The sequence below is a fragment of the Manis javanica genome, chromosome 2, assembly GCF_040802235.1.
Source record: "Manis javanica isolate MJ-LG chromosome 2, MJ_LKY, whole genome shotgun sequence".
NCBI lineage: Eukaryota > Metazoa > Chordata > Mammalia > Pholidota > Manidae > Manis > Manis javanica.
Genome location: NC_133157.1, coordinates 91,596,987 through 91,613,621, shown reverse-complemented (window position 1 = coordinate 91,613,621; position 16,635 = coordinate 91,596,987). Strand labels below are relative to the sequence as shown.

The 16,635-nt window shown below is 43.4% G+C and overlaps 1 pseudogene; it reads right to left on the bottom strand.

The window, feature by feature from the left end:
* Window positions 1-4,507: 4,507 nt before the first annotated feature.
* LOC108407984 (small G protein signaling modulator 1-like) overlaps window positions 4,508-16,635 on the bottom strand; it is a 36,858-nt pseudogene continuing 24,730 nt past the window's right edge.

Sequence of the window (16,635 nt, the reverse complement as noted above, 5' to 3'; positions counted from 1 at the left end):
TTCCTGGCTGCCATCTTCCCTCCCAACCCTCTCCCTCCCCGTCGGTCCCCTTGGTGCCCACTCTCAGCCCCACTGCCTTTCCACGGCTTGCCCTTGAGAGAAAGCATGCTGGCTATGTTGCCAATGCCTAACGCTGGTACTGGCGCTAGAATCAGCATGCAGTGAGCTTTTGCTCTGTCCGGGCACACACCCCCTGGACAAGTGTAATCACCTCCCTGCCTAGAATACACACACCCCCTCTGGTGCATGCAGAACCACCCATTTCCTTTCTTTGTGCTGATGTAGCCAAAAATAAAGTAGGAATATCCAGGAAAACTGGTGGCCTGGGTTTTTCCTTTCTGGTTTCTGGAAGTTCTTTCTCCCCATCAGGGTACATTCTGCTACTTGGATAGCCAGTATTTAATGAGCATCTACTACATTCAGCCCCGGGGACACAGCAGCGGACAAGCAGATGTGGTCTCTGCCCATGTGGAGTTTGTTTTCTAGTGGATTTCATCTTGGGCAGGTGGGCTCAAAGCAACTTGGCTGACCCCACACCCTCTTACAAGAATGCTTTTTGCTGGCAGTTACCCAATGGGGAAGCAGCACCATTATCTCCCACCTACCCCAGAGGAAAGCCCCAAGTGGTTGTGGAATCAGCTAATATCAGGGCTGAAAGAGACACCAGCCAAGAGCCAGGGCTAATCAGTCAACCCACTTGTCTGACATGAATAACCCAAAGCCTAGAGAAGGGAATGACACACCCAGCATCTCAGGGCACCAGTGCCAGGAGAGGAGCCAGATCATTGGACCCCTGCGCTCTTAACACACTGACTGATACTAACACAGATCACCAAGAACATCACCTTGGTATTCTAGCACTTCTGCTCTGCCCCACAATGAGCCTTCACACATGATGCTAACTTGAGATTCTCAACAGTCTTGAAAGTGAGCTGAGTAACTAACTTTCCAGAAGGATTACCTCACTATAATTTATCCCAAAAGTGTTTAAGCAATTTATCAGGAATGTTGGTGACTTCCCAGAAGGAGCTGTCCATTCCATCCAACAGAACCTTCCCTTCCCGGTCAAGCTGGAGACAATTTCCTCTTCTTGTTCCCAAAAAGGTGGGTCTCGGTTTTGGGGCAGAAGTCCTCAAAGAATTCCCTGGGAAGATTTGATTTTCAAATGACCCATACTCTGCCCCAATGCACACTGCTGTCCCTCCCACCCCAATGACTTCTCCCTCTCCCAGATTCCGCTGTGCCCTGGGGACAAGGTGTATATTTGAAAATATTTCCTGGTTGATGTTTTGTGCTTCCCACCTCCATCATGACTTTGCAAATCACTGCCCTCAAGTCCACCTATATTTCCCACACTTTAGCCAGCTGCCACCAGGTGGAGAGAGATGCCAATTTAGGTCATACAGGCCTCCAAGGAATGGCAGGAGACACTTCTTAGCACTTTCTTGTCCTGTGCTTGTAGAAGAAATCACTAATCAATATGGCATTTTTCCTATTGATATAGGAAAGCTAGAGCCTACTAGCAACCTCTGAATCCTTCTCAACACAGCACTAGGCAGCCACTACCCGTCAGTCATGGACAGGTGAAAAGAAACCTAACTTCCATCTCTAAAATGGTTGATCTCCTTCCCCAGGCATGGGGGCATGCCAAAGAAGCTGAGATGAATATACCTGAGCAAAATTTTCATAAATACCAGTACACCTGCCTTGGCTAATTACCTTTTTTGTCTCACTGCAATTAAACACTTTGCAAGAGGCAATATGGTGTGGTAAAAAGCACCAGACCGAAACAGCTCACCAGCTTTTCAATCATTCAGTCCGGCATTCGAATCCTGACCGTCGATTTCCAGCAGTGGACCCTAACCTCCTTGAGTCTCAGTTTCCTCATCTGGACAATGGGAATGATAATAATAATAGTAAATACTTGAAAGAGGAGAGAGCAAGTTGCCAAAGTCTGGTCTTCCATCGGGACTGACAAAGGTGAGGCCCGGGAAAAGGGAAGTTCAAGGAGCTGGTAGTTCCTGGCGAAAGGAACTTGGCACAAACTTGGCACATGGCTTACGCCTCTCAGTGCTCCGAACCCCCCTGTGCTGGTTCCTCCTTGGTTCAATCAGATTTGCTAGGGGCGTTGGCCTAAGAAGGTTAAGTAATACTTCTGAGCACCACAGAAACACATTGCCATGCATGCACACAAGAGGTGTATTTTGCTTGGCTCTGGCCAAAATTTGTGGTGTGACCTTGAGCAAGTCACTTCCCCCTTGTGGGTCTTCAACTCCATAGGCAGGGCATCAGAGTATCATGATTCTCAAACTTGGTTGCCAGGGCCCACACATGTGCCTTAATTTCCCAGTTGTCCAGTAAAGACCTAGTCCTTTTTGCTGAGAGTAGGCCCCCCAACCAGAACCTTGCATTACTACCTTGCGTAAAACACACAAGGGTGAGCTGTCTTTAGTTTCCTGTTCCTGTTTCTTTAAAGGTATCAAGAACATAAAGCCATCTGCAAAAGCATGAGGGCACAATTCTGGATTTTTCCAATATTTCCTTAGTCTTTTACAGTTGCCTCACTCTTATCTAATTCCATGCAACGTTTTATGAAATTTGCCTTTACTGCCTTTTTCCAAAGAATTCATGTTGGTTGAAAACATTGGTTTTCTAAGGACAGATGTCATTTGTACTTATTTTTGGATCTCCTTATAGATAGTTAGTGAAAAACATGCATTTCATTAACAAGCACAATTGCCAAAAAGGCACTTGGGAGCCAACCAGATCTTTGATTTACATACAATCGAATGGTGAGCAGAGTGTCCTGTGGACCCTCAGATGCTTCACGGTTCCATTTTGCCTTTGGCTCAAGTCACAGGATATACAGGAGTGGGGAGTGTCAATTAATTGAGCTGGCTAAGGAAAAGGCATTTATAGACTCCTTCATCCAAGAATATACATTCTTTTCAAGCTCACATGGGACATTCACCAAGACAGACCACATTCTGGGCCTTAACAAATTCCAAAGAACAGATATCATGCAAAGTATGCTCTCTACCGCAATGGAATTAAATAAGAAATCAATGAAAGAAAGCTATCTGGAAAATTCCAACATATTCAGAGATCAAAAAGCACACTTGTAAGTTATACAAGGGTCAAAGAAGTTTTGAGAGAAATTTTAAAATATTATGCTCTAAATGAAAAAATAATGAATTAAAGTTTGTGGGATGCAGTAAGGGCAGTGCACATGGAGGGAATTGGTTAGCATTGAACACACAATATTAGAAAAGAAGGAAGATCTAAACAGAGAGGGTTGAAAAGGTGGAACAAGGAGATTTTTGAGGAAGTGAAACTGTTCTGCCTGATTGTATCATGATGGACACATGACGTGATGCATTTGGCAAACCCACGGAATGCACAATGCAGAATGAACCTTAATGTAGACTATGAACTTTAGTTAATAACATTTCTGTATTGATTCAATTGTAACAAACGTGGGCAGGGGAAACCATGGGTGGAAGGAGAGGGGGTACCTGGGAACTCCTGCCTTTCGTTCAAGTTTTCCATAAACATACAACTGCCATAAGTATTAATCAAAAGGAAAAACAATACACTATGATGTCATTTCTTAAAAAAAAGATAACAGTGTTTGTGTGTATGCTTGTGGAAATACCTGGGAAGGTCTATACCAAAATGTGCACAGTGGTAGTCTTTGAGTTTCAGGATCATGGTGGTCTTCATGCTTCCTGATTTCTCTGACTCCCTTTTCTCTTTGCACTATGCTTGTACTGCTGCAAAGATCAGAGGGCATTATGAAACAATTTGTCAGCAACAACAGCAGATGAAGAAGGACACCAAAAATCTATTTTTAATTATGATTTTTCTTGGGCGAGGTGCTAACAGGGGCTAAAAGCACCATTCCAGAGTGCAGTCTGAAGAAGGGCCTGTTGTGTTAGCTCATTAAAGGACCAGAGGAGTTTCCAGAGAGTGGAGGGAGGGGCGATCAGGGAGAGCAGATACAGTTCAGGAATCAATGTGCCATTTGCTAAGCTCTTCCCTTCCCAGGAAACGAAACGGAGAGCAGCCAGGCTGAGGCAGCCGAAGGGAGAGAAGCTGACGGCTTCCTGAAGCCCGTTCACAGCCACTGGCTCTCCCGTCCCTGCCCCAGGCATCATGGGGGAGCTCAGAGACATCCCGGCCACGCATCTGGACAAGTATATGGAAGACCAGCTCCTGCCAGAAACATATTTCCGCATGCAGGTGAACCAAGTCATCGTCATCATCTACAGTTTCCTGAAGGAGAGGTGTTTCCAAAGAGCTGCTCATCTGTCCAGGTGTTGAAAGTTGTGAAGGTGAGTCCGGGCCTGCCTACCTGGGGAAGGGGTGGCTGGGCGGGCAAGCTCCCACGGAGACAGAGGACAAACAGGTGAGCTCTCTGGGGCTGCTGGTGTCTGATTTATCCAAACCAAAAATATAATCGCAGCTTGTGAGAATAGATTCTTGGGTAAGAATCTGCAATCTGTAATTTCATCTGTAATTTCTTTTTATTAGGGTATCGTTGATATACAGTCTTATATTGGTGTCAATCAAGTGTACACAACACAGTGGTTCAACAGTTACCCATATTATTTAATCCTCACCCCCACTAGTGCAGTTACTATCTGTCAACATAGGAAGATGTTACAGAATCACTGGCTGTGTTCTCCATGCTGCACTACCATCCCTGCGACCAACTTCCATTATGACTGAGAATTTTTGTGCCCCTATACCCGGCTCTGCCTCCCCATCCACCTACCCCAGCCCCTCCCTCATGGTAACCACCAGTCACTTGTCAGTGTCTATGAGTCTACTGGCATTTTGTTCATGTGGTTTTGTTTTGTTTTCAGATTCCACAAATAAGTGAAATCATATGGCATTTGTCTTTCTCCACCTGGCTTATTTCACTTACATCTGTAATTTTTAAATAAATGCCCTGGGTAAAGTTTGTGAACCACTGTCCTAGGCCATGTCCATTTCAGAGATAGGAAACTGAGGCCCAACTCTAGTACATGATTGTTAATTCATGGCCAGCCTGGGGACTGACTCATCATTTCTGTAGTATTGTGAGCTGGTTAATAGTATTAGTTTTTAAAGCAGAGAGCATCTAATGGCTGTGAAACTTTGAACAAATCACTTAACCTATCTGTACCTCAATTTCTGCATCCATGACTCCCAATAACTTATAGGGCTGGGCAAATTAAGTCTACCAGCATATAATCAGATAAGACAGTAAAGGATAGGAAGGGAAGAACACAGACTCTAGAACAAGGAAGCCAGGGTTTGAACTGCATTCTGCCACCTACTGCCTGTGTGATTGGGCTGTTATATAATCTCTCAGGGCATCTATTTCTCCACCTAAAAAATGGAAACTAATAATAACAGTACCTAAGTCATACAGTCCTTGTGAACATTACAGGAGTTAAGACTGGTCACACCCTCAGAACAGTGGCTAGCACTCAAGAATGTTAGTGATTGCTCTTGTCATTTTACTTAGGAGGCTCTTCTCAATAAATGTTAATTTGTACTCTCCTCACAATTTTGGGTGGTTCCTCAGGCAAAGGCACATTCCTCAGAGGTCGATCTGATGCTGACCTCATCCTCTTTCTCAGCCCCCTTACAAGTTTTCAGGAGCAGCTTCAGCACTGAGGAGAGTTCGTCAGGGTAATTAGGAGACAGCTGGAAGCCTGTCAATGAGAGAAAAAGTTTGATGTGGTGTTTGAGGTCCAGAATCCACGATGGGAGAAGCCCCGTGCACTGAGCTTCATGCTTAGGTCCCCCTGTATCCAAGAGGGGGTGGAGTTTGACGTCCTGCCTGTCTTTGATGTCCTGGGTGAGTATTCGCAGACACATGGGGTTCCAGCCTTTGTCCTATGACAGGGCTTCTTTCTCTCCACATTTCTGAGCATAAATTTCCTACAGTTTGAAAGTCTTACCAAAACAAGACATCCCTTTAAAATGAGATCTTAGCATCTCTCTTGAGGCAAGACAAGTAAGGTCGTAATCAGCCATGGGAGTGGCATTAAACAGCATATTGGCACAATTTGGGGGCAAGACATTCATTATACAAAACCTGCCAGGCTTGCTAATTCTACTTGTGCAAAGTATGTGAATTTTATTTTTTTAAAAACGAGGCAGCATAAATCTGGCTTAAAGTCAGTACGGTAATTTAATCATTTATCCAAAACATGAGGAAACTTCATCAAGCTTACACTGATTGTTGTGATATCTATAGATAATCTGCTGGAACATTTGGATGGGAAGCGTCTCTCCGAGGCTCTATTTCCCCATTAGGAACTAAAACCTCACTACCTATGCCATACTATCATTTTACATATTAAATTATCAGGTACATTAAACTGTTACACAGAGCCTGGCACATACTAGTTTAAAAACGTGAGTTCCCCAGCTGTGAAGCAGGGCACCAAACACAGTGAACCAAATCACAGGGGCACAGGGAACAGCTCAGATTTTAAATTTTGGGGGGAAACAGCGACATCTGTCAGACAGCACAGAAACTACTACTATTAAGTTGTATGCACTTAAGTGGAACTGTTTGGGATTTCTTTCGGTCCAGGGGTCCTGTGAAGAAAATGCTGAAACCCCAAAGCAACAGAAATGAGAACGTTTGGGAATGTCTCCTTGTTACCATGTACACACATCTATATTCACAGATGAAATCCTATCATGTCCCCATGCTGCTGCAGAATAATTACCTAGGAAGAAAGGGTAGGTGGGTGGCTGTTAGGGATGGGAGAAAAAGTGTACCAAAGTTCTGTATGTTTTTATGTTACAAGTTCTACACAATTAAACTTTTTTTTAATAAATGTTTTTATTGTAAAATGAAACAGAAAAAAATATGCGCAACAAATGCATAGCTTAAGGAGCTATTTTAACAACCACCACCGGATCAAAGAATAGGACTTTGCCAACATCCCCAGAAGCCTTCTCTCAATCTCTACTGCCTTCCTTCCTGCAGATGTGACCCTGCTTCTGACTCTTCTAGTTAATCTATTCTCTGTCTTCCTTTATAGTTTTATCGCTTGAATGTGCCTTCCTAGACATACGATGTAGTCTCGCTTTTTAAAAACATTCTGATCTAGCTTTCAAGTCTCTTTTAATCTACAGGTTTCCTCCTCCATCCCTCTCTTTTCTTTATAATGTATCTGTTGAAGAACCTGAGCCTTTTGACCCACAGTTTCCCACTGCTGGATTCTGCTGATTGATACTCTTGATGCAATTCAACATGTTTCTCTGTATTTCCTGCAAACTGGCAGCTGAATCCAGAGGTTGGATCAGCCTCAGCTTCAGTCCTTTTGGCAAGACCATGGGTGGTGGTGTGTTCTTTCATCAGGAGGCACGTGATGTCTGTCTGCCCCTTTTTGTAAGGTTAACAGCTGTTGCTGCTCAATACCTAACTGTTGATTCACTGGGGGTTTCAAAATGGTGATATTCCAATTCTAACATTTCTTTTTTACATACTGACTTGAGTACTTCTATAAAGAGATGTTTCTACCCATCTACCGTTTGGCTACCCAGTGGTGCTATTTACATACTAAAGGCAGGATAAATGTTCGATTCTTTGCCATTATTTATCAGTTTTCGAGAGAATAAATTAGTTTCTCATCCTCTGAATGTGATGCTGTTTTAAGCAGACTTATGAGTTAAAGGTTTAAATATATTTGATGAGTTTTAATCCTTTACAATTATAATCTCGATTGACGCTCAAATTTGGCCCCTGGGAGCACTTTGCAGCTGGTTCCCGTGTCTTTGTGATGTGATCTTTTGTCTCCACTGGCCTCCTTGCTATCTGGTCTGATAAGATGTTCCAGGATCATCATTTCTTGCTCCAGACCTGGAATCAGCCATTTCTCCAAGAAGTCCTGGTTTCTATTAGTGGGGAATCTATCTATCTATCATCTATCATCATTTTTTTAAAATTTTTTTATTTTTGTATCATTAATCTACAATTACATGAAGAAGATTATGTTTACTAGGCTCCCCCCTTCACCAAGTCCCCCCTCCCACATACCCCTTCACAGTCACTGTCCATCAGCATAGTAAGATGCTGTAAAATCACTACTTCTCTGCTCTGTGTTGCACAGCCCTCCCCGTGCCCCCACACACACTATACATGCTAATCGTAATGCCCCCTTTCTTTTTCCCCACACTTATCCCTCCCTTCCTACCCATACTCCCCAGTCCCTTTCCCTTTGGTAACTATCAGTCCATTCATGGGTTCTGTGATTCTGCTGCTGTTTTGTTCCTTCAGTTTTCCTTTGTTCTTATACTCCACATATGAGTGAAATCATTTGGTACTTGTCTTTCTACACCTGGCTTATTTCACTGAGCATAATACCCTCTAGCTCCATCCATGTTGTTGCAAATGGTAGGATCTGTTTTTTTTCTTATGGTCGAGTAATATTCCATTGTGTATATGTACTACATCTTCTTTATCCATTCATCTACTGATGGACATTTAGGTTGCTTCCATATCTTAGCTATTGTAAATAGTGCAGCAATAAACATAGGAGTGCATCTGTCTTTTTCAAACTGGAGTGCTGCATTCTTAGGGTAAATTCCTAGAAGTGGAATCCCTGGGTCAAATGGTATTTCTATCTTGAGTGTTTTGAGGAACCTCCATACTGCTTTCCACAATGGTTGACCTAATTTACATTCCCACCAGCAGTGTAGGAGGGTTCCCCTTTCTCCACATCCTTGCCAACATTTGTTGTTGTTTGTCTTTTGGATGGTGGTGATCCTTACTGGTGTGAGGTGATATCTCATTGTGGTTTTAATTTGCATTTCTCTGATGACAAGCAATGTGGAGCATCTTTTAATGTGTCTGTTGGCCATCTGAATTTCTTCTTTGGAGAACTGTCTGTTCAGCTTCTCTGCCATTTTTTATGGGATTGTTCATTTTTGATTGTTGAGGTGTAATGAGCTCTTTATATATTTTGGATGTCAACCCTTTATCGGATCTGTCATTTATGAATATATTCTCCAATACTGTAGGGCACCTTTTTGTTTATTGATGGCATCCTTTGCTGTACAGAAGCTTTCAGCTTGATATAGTCCCACTTGTTCATTTCTGCTTTTGTTTCCCTTGCCCAGGGAGATATGTTCATAAAGAAATTGCTCATGTTTATGTCCAAGAGATTTTTGCCTATGTTTTTTTCTAAGAGTTTTATGGTTTCATGACTTACACTCAGGTCTTTGATCCATTTCTAATTTACTTTTGTGTATGGGGTTAAACAGTGATCCAGTGTCATTCTCTTACACGCAGCTGTCCAGTTTGCCAGCACCATCTGTTGAAGAGACTGTCATTTCCCCATTGTATGTCCATGGCTCCTTTATTGTATATTAATTGGCCATATATGTTTGGGTTAATGTTTGGGGTCTCTACTCTGTTCCACTGGTCTGTGGCTCTGTTCTTGTGCCAGTACCAAATTGTCTTGATTACTGTAGCTTTGCAGTAGAGTTTGAAGTTGGGGAGTGAGATCCCCCCCACTTTATTTTTCCTTCTCAGGATTGCTTTGGCTATTTGGGGTCTTTGGTGTTTCCATATGAATTTTTTAACTATTTGTTCCAGTTCATTGAAGAATGCTGTTGGTAATTTGATAGGGAATGCATCGAATCTATATATTGCTTTGGGCAGGATGGCCATTTTGACAATATTAATTCTTCCTAGCCAGGAGCATGGGATGAGTTTCCATTTGTCAGTGTCCTCTTTAATTTAAGAGTGTCTTATAGTTTTCAGGGTATGGGTCTTTCACTTCCTTGGTTATGTTTATTCCTAGGTATTTTATTCTTTTTGATGCTATTGTGAATGGAACTGTTTTCCTGATTTCTCTATTAGTTCATTGTTAGTGTATAGGAAAGCCACAGATTTCTGTGTGTTAATTATGTATCCTGCAACTTTGCTGAATTCCGATACTAGTTCTAGTAGTTTTGCAGTGCAGTCTTTAGGGATTTTTATGTACAATATCATGTCATCTGCAAATAGTGACAGTTTAACTTCTTCTTTACCAATCTGGATTCCTTCTATTTCTTTGTTTTGTCTAATTGCTGTGGCTAGGACCTCCAGTCCAACGTTGAATAACAGTGGGGAGACTGGGCATCCCTGTCTTGTTTCCGATCTCAGAGGAAAAGCTTTCAGCCTCTCGCTGTTCAGTATGATGTAGCTGTGGGTTTATCATATATGGCCTTTATTATGTTGAGGTACTTGCCCTCTCTACCCATTTTGTTGAGAGTTTTTATCATGAATGGATGTTGAATTTTGTCGAATGCTTTTTCAGCATCTATGGAGATGATCATGTGGTTTTTGTCCTTCTTTTTGTTGATGTGGTGGATGATGATGGATTTTTGAATGTCATACCATCCTTGCATCCCTGGGATGAATCCCACTTGGTCATGGTGTATTATCCTCTTGATATATTTTTGAATTCGGTTTGCTAATATTTTGTTGAGTATTTTTGCACCTACATTCATCAGGGGTATTGGTCTGTAGTTTTCTTTCTTGGTGGGATCTTTGCCTGGTTTTGGTATTAGGGTGATGTTGGCTTCATAGAATGAGTTTGGGAGTATTCCCTCCTCTTCTATTTTTTGGAAAACTTTAAGGAGAATGGGTATTATGCCTTCTCTGTATGTCTGATAAAATTTTGAGGTAAATCCATCTGGCCCGGGGATTTTGTTCTTGGGTAGTTTTTTGATTACCGCTGCACTTTCGTTGCTGGTAATTGGTCTGTTTAGATTTTCTGTTTCTTTCTGAGTCAGTCTTGCAAGGTTGTATTTTTCTAGGAAGTTGTCCATTTCTCCTAGGTTTTCCAGCTTGTTAGCATATAGGTTTTCATAGTATTCTCTAATAATTCTATGTATTTCTGTGGGGTCCGTTGTGATTTTTCCTTTCTCATTTCTGTTAATGTGTGTTGACTCTTTTTCTCTTAATAAGTCTGGCTAGAGGCTTTTCTATTTTGTTTATTTTCTCAAAGAATCAGCTCTTGGTTTCATTGATTTTTGCTATTGTTTTATTCTTCTCAATTTTATTTATTTCTTCTTTGATCTTTATTATGTCCCTCCGTCTGCTGACCTTAGGCCTCATTTGTTCTTCTTTTTCCAATTTCGATAATTGTGACATTAGACCATTCATTTGGGATTGTTCTTCCTTCTTTAAATATGCCTGGATTGCTATATAATTTTCTCTTAAGACTGCTTTTGCTGCGTCCCACAGAAGTTGGGGCTTTGTGTTGTTGTCATTTGTTTCCATATATTGCTGGATCTCCATTTTAATTTGGTCGTTGATCCATTGATTATTTAGAAGCATGTTGTTAAGCCTCCAAGTGTTTGTGAGCCTTTTTGCTTTCTTTGTACAGTTTATTTCTAGTTTTATACCTTTGTGGTCTGAGAAGTTGGTTGGTAGGATTTCTATCTTTCAGAATTTACTGAGGCTCTTTTTGTGGCCTAGTATGTGTTCTATTCTGGAGAATGTTCCATGTGCACTTGAGAAGAATGTATATCCTGTTGCTTTTGGATGTAGAGTTCTATAGATGTCTATTAGGTCCATCTGTTCTAGTGTGTTGTTCAGTGCCTCTGTGTCCTTATTTATTTTCTGTCTGGTGGATCTGTCCTTTGGAGTGAGTGGTGTGTTAAAGTCTCCAAAAATGAATGCATTGCATTCTATTTACTCCTTTAATTCTGTTAGTATTTGTTTCACATATATTGGTGCTCCTGTATTGGGTGCATATATGTTTATAATGGTTATATCCTCTTATTGGACTGAGTCCTTTATCATTATGTAGTGTCCTTCTTTATCTCTTGTTACTTTGTTTTGAAGTCTATTTTGTCTGATACTAGTATTGCAAAACTTTTTTCTCTCTGTTGTTTGCATGAAATATCTTTTCCATCCCTTGACTTTTAATCTGTGCATGTCTTTGGGTTTGAGGTGAGTCTCTTGTAAGCAGCATATAGATGGGTCCTGCTTTTTTATCCATTCTATTACTCTGTGTCTTTTGATTGGTGCATTCAGTCCAGTTACATTTAGGGTGATTATTGAAAGATGTGTACTTATTGCCATTTCAGGCTTTAGATTCGTGGTTACGAAAAGTTCAAGGTTAGCTTCTTTACTACCTTACTGTCTAACTTAACTCGCTTATTGAGCAATTATAAACACAGTCTGATATTTATTTCTCTCCCTTCTTATTCTTCCTCCTCCATTCTTCATGTTGAGTGTTTTGTTCTGTGCTCTTTTTAGGAGTGCTCCCATCTAGAGAAGTCCCTCTAAGATATCCTGTACAGCTGGTTTGTGGGAGGCAAATTCCCTCAACTTTTGCTTGTCTGGGAATTGCTTAATCCCTCCTTCATATTTAAATGATAATTGTGCTGGATACAGTATCCTTGGCTCAAGGCCCTTCTGTTTCATTGCACTGAATATATCATGCCATTCTCTTCTGGCCTGTAAGGTTTCTGTTGAGAAGTCTGATGATAGCCTGATGTGTCTTCCTTTGTAGGTGACCTTTTTTTTCTCTCTGGCTGCCTTTAATACTCTGTCCTTATCCTTGATCTTTGCCATTTTAATTATTATGTGTCTTGGTGTTGTCCTCTTTGGGTCCTGTCTGTTGGGAGTTCTTTGTGCCTCTGTAGTCTGAGCAACTATTTCCTCCCCCAGTTTGGGGAAGTTCTCAGCAATTATTTCTTCAAAGACACTTTCTATCCCTTTTTCTCTCTCTTCTTCCTCTGGTATCCCTATAATGTAGATATTGTTCCTTTTGGATTGGTCACACAGTTCTCTTAATATTGTTTCATTCCTAGAGATACTTTTATCTCTCTCTGCATCAGCTTCTATGCATTCCTGTTCTCTGGTTTCTATTCCATCAATGGCCTCTTGCATCTTATCCATTCTGCTTATAAATCCTTCCAGAGATTGTTTCATTTCTGTAATCTCCCTCCGGACGTCATCCCTTAGCTCTTGTATATTTCTCTGCAGCTCTGTCAGCATGTTTGTGATTTTTATTTTGAATTCTTTTTTAGGAAGACTGGTTAGGTCTATCTTCTTCTCAGGGGTTGTGATTTTGGTCTGTATCAAAATTTTCTGCCTTTTCATGGCAATACAGATAGTTTGTGGAGCTGGCACAAGTGATGGCTGGGACAACGTCCCTTCTTGTTGGTTTATGGCCTTCTCCTGGGAGAACAGCAACCTCTAGCGGCTTGTGCTGGGCAGCTGTGTGTAGATGGGGCTTCTGATTCTTGCCGGCCGCTATGGAGTTTAGCTCTGCATTTGCTGTGGGCATGGCCTGCCTCCAGCTGCTGCTCCAATATGGCAGAGCTATGGTGGAGGTGAAACAGCCGGGAGGCTTTTCATCTCCGTGAGAGGCCTCTGAGCTCCCTGCTGCCCAGGGGGTTAGAGTGCCCAGAGTTCCTCGGGATTCCCAGAAGCTCGACTAAGTGTCCCTGGAAGCTTTCGTCCAGCTGTGGGATCCCTGTCCCTTTAAGACTTTCAAAAAGCACTTGCTTTTCTTTGTCCCAGGGGCGCTGGCTGTGTGGACCCGCTCACAGGTCTTACTGTCCTGTTTCCCTAGTTTCCAGCACCCCACGCACACACTGTGTCTGCACTCTGATGCAGATGGCTAGGGCTGAGTGTTTAGCAGTACTGAGCTCCCTCTCCCTCCCCGCTCTGACTCCTCTCCTCCCGCTGGGAGCTGGGGTGAGGGGGCGTTTGGGTCCTGCCAGGCCGCGGCTTGTATCTTACCCCCTTCGCGAGGTGCTTGGTTCTCACTGGTGTGGATGTGGTCTGGCTGTTGTCCTGTGTCTTCTGGTCTCTCTTTTAGGAATAGTTGTCCTTGTTGTATTTTCAAAAATATATGTGGTTTTGGGAGGAGATTTCTGCTGCTCTACTCAGGCCGCCATCTTGGCTCCCTCATCTATCACAATCAAAACTTTTTAAGAAATCAAGAAAATGTAGAAGAAAAATTGGTTTAGCTGTGGACTGAGAGCAGCAAAAACCACTGCCTCTGCCTCCCACGAGCTACCATGACTCCTCCAGCTGAAATGACCAAGCTGGCCACACCTCTGCATGGTGGCTTCCCTTTGCTCTTCCTGAAGCCTTCTCTGATTGTGCTAGAACATAGCGAGTACAGCAGGGATCCCCGATCCCTGTGTTTCTCTGGAGCATGCCTCCAAAGCCTTTGCTGGTTCTTACAAATCCCAGGATATCACAGGACCCAAGCCCCGAACAAGACGCCCACCAACCAGTCCCTCCTCCCTCCCTTTTCACTGAATGATGGGAAAGGTGGCAGCAGATGGGAGAATATTTGCCATTTGTAGGCTTTCAAGATCTTGGTTAAGACTTCTTTCTCTGGGTGGTGTTTTGACCAGGGCTCTGCCTAATTCACATACCTCAAGATTCTTCTGGTTAGTTCCCAGAGGCTCCTGGGGCACTGAGTTACTCATGAGGACACAGATGCAGGGAGGCTGGGCCAAGTGGGTGGTACACACTTCCTTGTGCCAAGAGGAGAGGAGGGACATGGTGACCTACCTCTTCTCATAGTCCAGGTCCTCCACAGCTGGTTGGGTGTCCACTTCAAGGTCATGATGTCGGCCGTCTGGTGCAGGGACAGGTATCCTGGCACAGCCTCCATGTCATCACTCTGCAGAGAGAGGAGGACCCAGGCCTGGTCATAGTGCTGGAGTCACCATGGGTATGGACCCTCATCCAGCTGACTTATGGACGCACAACTGGAGCCAAAAGGCTGGGGCTTTCCTTCCAAGGCCATGTGCATTTGGATAACCCAAGGCCTTCCAGGGTGCCATGCTAGGCAAAGCCATTTGCAGCCAACCACCCAGGTTGGATTCTATAGGTCCAGCTGTGAATGCTGCCCACCCACAATGCTTTCACACCCGCACCTCCAGATGCCCTGCTGCACGGGCAGAGCTGGATGGTTCTTTACAATCTTTTCTTTAACAGTAAGCATTTAACTGGCATCATTTTGGCTTGTTGTAAGGGAGAAAGAAATGGCAGCTGAGCTCATCCAAAGACATTACCCAGTAGCCCCCTCCCCAAATGCCTATGCCTCACCCCCCACCCAGCAGCCTGACCCTCTGACTTCCCAAAGTGCCTGCAGAGCTTCTCACCACTGTTTTATTCCAAGTGGGGCAGGCCAGAGGGGGTTGTGTCCAAGCCTCACACACAGAGGAGGCAGCCCCTGCACCAAATTCACCTCAGTGTGTGGACACAGACAACTAACACTGAGCACCTCCTGTGTACCAGGCTTGGCCCGGTTTCACACCGATGCCCCAGTTGAGCCACATGTGCCTGCAGCCCCATGAGGTAGGTGCAGTATCTCAGCCATACATGATGTGTAAATAGATATGTGGCAGCATCTCAGCAATTCCAAGAGGCACGTTTGCTTTCCACATTTTAATGTACCTGAAACAGAGATGCACTTATGCTCAGTGGCATCTCACAATTGTGATGTATGTCATTGCCTGACCTCATGCAAACTGTCAGAGCTGTTCAGATTGTTGTTACTTTAAGTTTTGTACATGGTTGTTACATCACATGTGGAGGACAGGTGCCATTTTAAATGTCTTCAAAAAATGAGACTGTGCTTCAGCTTTGAATCGAAAAGTTGTGTAGGCAGCAAGGCTGGGAATAGAGCAATGGAGTGTACGGTGATGTCTGACACATCAGTCACCACTGCATGGGGGCCACTACTCCAGATTTTCCTGCAAAGCAACAACGAAGAGCACATGCTTGGAGGAAATGCTGCACCTCCTATGCTCTTGATCGGAGGTCAGCAAACTTCTGTGAAGGGTCAGACAGGGAGTCCTTTTGGTTTCGCACACCACACAGGCTCACTGGCTGCCACTCAGCTCTGCCATCACAGCACAGAAGCAGCCATACATGATGCGTGAACAAACAGGCAGGGGTGTGTTCCAATAAAACTACTTAGAAAAGCAGGTAGAGGGCCACATTTGGCTCACAGGCTATAATTTCTTGATCCTTTCTTCTGATGGAATGGAAAATGATATTTGGTGGAAAAATAAGTAGAGCAATGACTCTCAGTCAAAAAGTGATACAGAAAATTGGACCCTGACATGTGAAGTTTTAGGACTATCTTCACTAATGTATTTCAATTATATTTTCCTTTGTGTGTGCATATAAGAGTAATGTATAATTTAAAAATACATATCCAAATGGTCACATAAAGCCCCTTCAAAAAGTGTAAAATAAAATTTCCAGGTATTGAGAAAACATTGTATATAATGTTTAATTTCCTGATGCTATGTTAAAAAACAGAGCATCTTAATTTACAGCGTCTCAGGTCTAAGGACACAGTCTGGTACCCACTGTGATGTGGGTCCTAAGGCTCAGCGGGAAAAGCGACTTGCTCAGGGTCACCCAGCAGTCACAGCTGTGACTGCAGAGCTGGGGGGGCCAACAGTCCGCCCTCTGCTTTCTGCCAGCTGAGCCCAAACCCCACCCTGATCCAAATGGTCTCAGGGAGGAGACAGCAAAGGAGGTATCACATGAGGAGAGGGGTTTCATGTGCCCTGCTCACCACCCATGCCCGGGGCCTGGCTCAGTGCTGGGGCATAGAGGGTGACTGGTAAATGGCACAG